This window comes from Pinus tabuliformis, chromosome 8, assembly GCF_031772625.1.
Source record: "Pinus tabuliformis cultivar Carrire ecotype Pingquan chromosome 8, CPIR1, whole genome shotgun sequence".
NCBI classification, from domain to species: Eukaryota; Viridiplantae; Streptophyta; class Pinopsida; order Pinales; family Pinaceae; genus Pinus; species Pinus tabuliformis.
In genome coordinates, this window is record NC_142294.1 from 394,320,626 (window position 1) to 394,327,738 (window position 7,113).

The window sequence follows — 7,113 nt, forward strand, 5'->3', positions numbered from 1 at the left end:
ATTCTTTTTTGTGTAGTGTGGTTTGGTGTGTGAGTTTTCAAACAACTTTCCTATTTACTATGTTTTCCTTGCTTTGAAGATAATTGTGACTCTCCACGTCAGTTTTGTTGATGGTGCTTGCCGTAGTACCCGAAACCTATCCTACATATCATGGGCTATTTATGACCCTCATGGTGATTTGATTGATCTTCAAGGTATTTGTTTAGGTTGCACAACTAACCACTTTTCTAAATATAGTGCAGTCATCGAACTATTGTTAGAAGCCATTGCTCTTGATATTCAAGAGTTGGTTGTCAACCTGGATTCACAGCTTGTCATCATTCAACTCAACGAGAAATATTCCATTAGAAACCCTCAGATAATGAGAATGTATCTCCGCATTCATCTACTAGAAAGGAATTTTGATTACATTACATATCATCACATTCCTAGAAGCATGAATACATTGATAGATGCATTAGCCAATTATGTGTTGGATTGACATTTTTGAAACATGTGAAAAGATAAAACAAATCATTTGTACCATAGTAAGAAAGAAAATACAGCATATACATATATATATGGTGATAATGTTTGATACATCAAAACCCCAAAAAAATAATATGTGTGTCTAAAATAACATCGGCGGCTCGCAGGCCTCATACATTTGTGGCGCGTAGGCCTCAAAAATGTAAATGCTAGACCTAGGAACTAATAAGTGTGGTGATCGTGGTAGCATGACATGGCTCATGAAACACGAGACAACAATCAGTGAATCTGATCTGGTAGTCCCACTATGTGTCTTTGGTATTGGCAAGGAATGTCTCACATCCAAGCATACTCTGGGATACCACGAGTCAACCCCTCAATGCTCCTCATGATCTCCTCCTCATTTTCACTCCCCTCCTAATAAGGAGCGATAACATCAAATTAGCAGGCGATGTGCCTGGCTATTGAAGACATCACAGCAGGATGCTTTGGTCCAAAATCTGAATTAACAAAGTGAAATGTTATAAACACACATATATATATCAAAAACAATTAAAAAGTCACAAAATTAAAAAAATTGATTTTTTAGTTTCATCGTCAAAATCCTCTCCTTCTGGCAGCAGCAAGTCCGGACCTCCACAAAAGTTGGTGCCACTGTATGGACAATCCTCCAAAATGATCTTTTGTAGTGGTAGCCATGAAAAGAAGGTAGGCTTGTATGACATGTGTTGGCCGTCAGTGATCTTGGGCATCAAACGACTCTAGCGGGCCATCCGCGGGTCACGTGGCACTGGAGGATCTACCTCAGTCAAGTGGTACTAGAATAGTGGAAACCGTTCCAAGAAAAAGGTCACTAGTATGGATCCGAAGCAAAATTTTTTCAGATTCCCCGCCTTAGCTTTGGTCAGTTGGCGTTTTATGTTGATCTTCATGGCTTCCACCCAATTGAAGATCGTTGGTGCTGTGAATTCGATGGCATATAGGAATTTTGAATTGTTAGTCTCATGCACTTCCTGGGACCCCACCACTCTATTGATGGTCAACAGTAGCACTCTCAGTGTCAAATTTCAGACGATGGCAATCTCAATCTTGCTATTCTTGGATTTAAGGGCTTCAAGGCAATGTTTGGCAAGAAACATGGATATGCTTGCCCCAATTGGTCGTGGCCAATATAAGTTGACTGGCTCCCCTCCCTCAGACAGTCCTGTGATGAAATATATGTCTGCAGTTTCTAACTCCAGCTCCTGGTTACCAATGATGATTATTTTCCAATTTATGTCCCAGAGACTAATCAGATACCGAAGCAACTCAGGTTGGGCTGACATCCTTGGCGTGAGAAAGAATTTAAGGAGCCCACAGTGCCTCAAAAAGTTTAGGCAATTTGGATCATTCAGTGCTTGGGTGTCCACATCCTCGTGCTCACATTCTTTCCAACCTAGCATTTTCAGCAATTCTTTCCTACAAAAACCATGGATTTAAGTCAATAATCATTTTTGACCCATAAGTTTTAAATTCGAATGGTGTTTTTGAGGGGAAATCAGTTTTTTCCCTATTCACAGCCCCAACATGCTTGTTTTAAAAATAGTTGTGCTAATTGTGCAATAGGTCATTTTAATTACCCTCGGCCGACGCGATTCCGTATCCAGAAGTCTTGCCGACCGAGGGTTAATTTTTTTTGACAAATCCTCCCTCAAAAATCTTAAAAATGGTTAAAAATAGGAATACATGGTATGAAAGTGAAGCTTAGGTCTTTGGATCTTACCTGTAACTGGAGGATCGATGAATGACCTCCTGGATCGCCCGTAATCTGCTCAGGAACAATTAGGGCAAAAGTGAGAAAAAAGTCTTTCACAACAAGGTAAAATAGTAAATGGTAAAAAATATTTATTTTTCCTCCCTTTTATTCAAATTTTCATGAAATATTACGTTTTGTAAATATTTTGACCTATTTTTCCTCAAGAATTGGATAATGCACTTTACCTTTTTTGCACAGTGACAGGCGATGGATATTTGACAATGATGCCGAGTCAAGTTTCAGCTCTTTTCTTGACTCGTAAAACTCATATGAAAAGATTGGCGAGTATTTTTCCCTTTCGACTATAAAAGAGAATAAAGTGGGGGGTTTGCTTTCAAGCTCTTTTCCAACCATTTAAAAGTGAAAAGATAGTCGAGGCCTTTTCATTTCAAACTTGTTAACGGATGCGAAACGTCATGTGCCCAGTATAAGTTTACCCCTTTTATGAGTTGGGATGCACTATTTATGAAAAAGGTACTCCATTGAAATGGTCAAGTGGTTCTCTCAAGTATTGTTTTCTACCTTTTCTGGCTCGAGAGACACAAATCTACGAAAAGGGACCATGTGGAGTTTTCTTTTCCGTGTATTTTTCAAACTCTCTAAACATGAAAAAGATAGCGAGTTACACCTTTGTCAGACTCATTAAAGTATTAAACGACATTGGATTCTTCATCATGATGAGCATGAGCTTCTCCTTCCTAGGGCTCATTAAATTACTAAGTCGGCTTTGTCAGAAGGATGAACTTATAGTGCAAGCATATGATATCCCCTTCAAGCTTGTTATTAAAAAATAATTGGGGTACCTGCTGATGAGCCCCAAAAATGGATAATTATTTGGGCTCATTCAACCTCCTAATTCGACTTAATCCACCATTCTCATTAGTTTATTGCATGTTTTTGATTATATTTATGCTAATAGAGTGAATTGGGTTAGTCATTATGCTAACAAGTCTAATGTATGCTTTGTGTAGCCTTTTTGGTCAAATTGGAGACAAAATTGAAGGTTTTAATGAGCACTTGGCAGCCAAATTCGCGGGAGAACAAGGGAGAGGATTTGTAGGAAGGTGTCCCCTTCATTTATGGGCCCTTACCTCGAATTCTCCACCATCAGCTTGGAGTTCAAGGGCCACCAAATCAATTAGCACAAGGGCAACCAAGCAAGTCAAGTAGGACTGCTGTTAACTACAAGTTTTGGGCAACCGAGTCCCTAAAGTTTAGGAGGACTGTTGGGGTCCTCAATTTGTATAAATAAGAAGGCTTAGGGCCTCATTTTGGTTAGCTAGTAGTTAGCCAGTAGTTAATCATTTTGTAGTTCGATTTTTAGGCAATAGATTAGCTTTGCTTTCAACTCATTTTCAAGTTTCCCTTGTGGACAGTTTTGATGTAACTCTTCTTTTCTTGCTCAATAAAGATGAATCCAACTTTGCACCAGTTCTAAATCTCTCTTAGGAGGCTGTAGCTCTTGGGGTTGGGCCCATCTCAAGTGCCCAGTACCTCCTTTGATTATCTTTATGTGTTTTTGCTGCATTCTTAGAATAAAATCTGCTATTTAGATCTAAATCTTGTTTTGTTATTTAGTTTGTTTTTTTTTATGAGTAAAATAGCTTTTCATGCTCAGATTTAGTTGATAGGTTGTTAACAGAAAAAGCTTCAAGAAAAGGGCCAACAAACATCTGTGGTTTCACCTCTCCCTCACTGGGATCAGGAGCTGTGACTAGGATGACTTTGCTGCCCACAAAAACACTTACTTTGCTTTGCCATGCAATCATTAGTGTTTGGTTTTCATTTTCAGAAGTTGGTTACATGTTCAGATCTTTGAATGCTTCATTTCATAGTTAATATACATGGTTTCCTTGCAAATAAATTTTCTGTCCATTCTTGTTACTGTTAGCTAGATCATATTAGGGTAGCATAACTAGATCTTTGTTTTCTTGCATGTCTTTGTTGGTTCAGTTGGAAACACAAATTGTAGAGCACCTGTACCACTTCTCTATCTACCCAGACTCCCTCAAAACCATCTTCTCCATCTCCTAACTTGGTTTCTTGCCTCACGTTGCCATACTTCGCTCATAACCCTACCTTTTGTGCAGCATTACTTCAGTCTTCTTAGAACAAGTCTAGCCATCTACACCTTCTCCTCAACTCTATCCATCAGTCCTTGGGTCATTTTAGGCCCCTACCCTGCCTCCCTATCCATTCATGCACCTTACCTCACTCACCCATCCTCCAAAATCCAATTTTTAAATATCCTGTAGAAAAATCACAGAACATCCTGTAGAACCCCTGCAGACTTCCTGTAGAAGCTCACGAATGAGGTTTCTTGATAGCCAAACTCTGTGAAACTCTCTGGAAGGGTGCTAGGGACCCCTTAGGCCCTCTCTGTACCTTCCCAACCTTTTCCAAGCATTTCTCCTCCTTGATCCACCTCTGCACAGTAAAAAGCTAGTTAAAAGCACATGCATGATAATTCTAATAACTGATTCAAAAATACAAAAAGATGTTTTATTCAGGTAGAGGTAGTCTAGACACGTGTATTTTACCTTCATAAAAGTAACGACATCTCTTTTAGTAGTTTTCATTCTCATCTTTGCGTCGGTAGGACTAGCTGGTAGAATTAGGGTTTGCTAGGGTTTGCGTTACGTTTTGGCTTTCAGTTTCTTTCCGCAAGTAGATTAGCTTCCTTTGAGTTAGCTTTCATTCATCAGTTAGAAAGCTTCTTCTAAGAGCTCATAGAAGTTGGCTTAAGCTCCTAGCGGACTTGTGCCAGCTGACCAAGTGACAGCTGCGGCAAGAGCTAGTACTTGTGCATACAGCACCGTCACTTCCAAGTTTGTTACGAACTACCGGGTTGATAAAATTAAAGAAGGGAGTTCCAAGAGTTGTAGCATTATTGCTACAATACTGGAGCCCACCATCCTTTTTGGCGCCGTTGCCGGGGAAGCGTCAGAGTATTAGTGATTGCTGCTATTCTTCTATTTTCTACTACAACCTTCTGCTAAGTAGTTTATTTCATTTCCATTTTGCAATTTCATTTCCGCAAAAGTAGTGTAGACATTTCTTGCTTTCATAGATTAGCATTTCAATTCCGCAATTTCATTTCTACAAGCGTAGATTAGCATTTCAATTCCGCAACCGTAGCCTAGCATTTCATTCCTGCAATTTCATTTGAGCAAAATAGATTAGTCCTTTCCTGCTTTCATTTCAATTCCGCATTTTCATTTCAACAAGATAGTTAGTTGCAGTTCAATCTATTTTAGTTTTGCAGGTACAAGAAGAAAAATACAAAAATCGACCAAAAAGATTTCTTTTCATGCCTTGTAGGAGTAGAGATAGTTCAGAAAAATGATTTCACAACACCCCCACTGCTTCACACAACCAACATTCTCTCTTCTTCGATGGTTGTGATTAAGAAGAAGCCCTAGGTGGACATCAAGGAATCTTTAAAGAACCTCTAGGGGAGAAGAAGAAGAAAACATTCCTCTTGAGCGAATGGCTACACGTAGAAATGTTGAGAGCAGTACCTTATCCAAAAATGAATTTGCAAATCAGATCGAAGATTTCAAGAGTGATATGAGGCAGTTTCTTGCCATGCAACTGGATACAGTGCAGATCCAAAAGAAGCAAGAAGAAGCCAAGAGGGCTTTGGCCATTTTTTGTCCTAGGTGCACTAGAAGCATCCTAGGAACGAATGTCCATTGTACTCCATAGAAGTGTGTTTTGTCTGTGAAGAATACCATCCTACAGATCAGTGCCCTTCCTTACCCAGAATGAAAGCTGCATATTAGAGAGCCAAAGGAGACACTGAATCACTCTATTATATGAACCAAAGGAGGCCGCATGGACCTAGATCTTACCAGCAGGAACTGCAAGGGACACCTGAGACCTATTATGACCCCTATCAAGCCACTTTCATGCCTTCTTGGGATCCCCCTACTCATCCTTCCTGGTTCATACCTCCTCCTTGTTCCTTCATAGATCCATATTATGCCCAACCAGCTGCTCATTCGTTTCACTCTTATGCTCAACCACAACCTCAGTGGAATGCACCTCATCAGGGGTGGAGGCCCCAGTACAACACTCCTCCCACTTCTTTTCCTCCACCACCTGCTCAACCGCAACCATCAATTCCTCCTCCACCAAGGAAACCCCAAATGCCTACCCAACCACAACCCCATCCACATCCATCTCAAATATACGCCTCCACTCAACTACCCGTACCACCATTTCCAAAACCATACCATGGAGCAGCTCAACCCAATTGCAAAGCTGAGGCACAACATGTCCAAACAACTGCTCTTGAGCTCAATGATCTTCACCATAGCTCAGGAAGAGTATTGCAAAAAAGAGACTATATTGAAAGCATTGAAGGACCACATCAGGCAAAAGAAGATTCAAAAGAGGAAATCAAAGAACCATGGGCTTTACTTGATGAGGAGAAGACATCGGAAGCATAGATAAAGAAAGATCCTTCATGGTTATCATCAAATCTTCCATGTATTCAAGAGAAAGATCAACAAAAAGAGGAAGATGAGGAAGTCATGATAGAAGGTGACATGAAACATGATCCAGATCAACAAAAGAACCAAGGATATCAGAGCTATATTGAGATATGGTTTCAGAAGGTCACTAAGTTGCAGTGGTACTCTCTTCCTCAGCTATGTTTGATCCCTTCAAAGTTAGACCATTTGGTCTCTAAAATCCGAATAGCTGTCCAGGCATGCATTTCAAGCCTCCACATCATTTTGTCTCTAATCTCGATGTGCACATGGCTCCATTGGAAGTATTCTTATACTTGAAAATGATTTTGTTTTTCAAGTAAGGTAGGGTAGAGAAAAAAAAGAAAAGAAAAA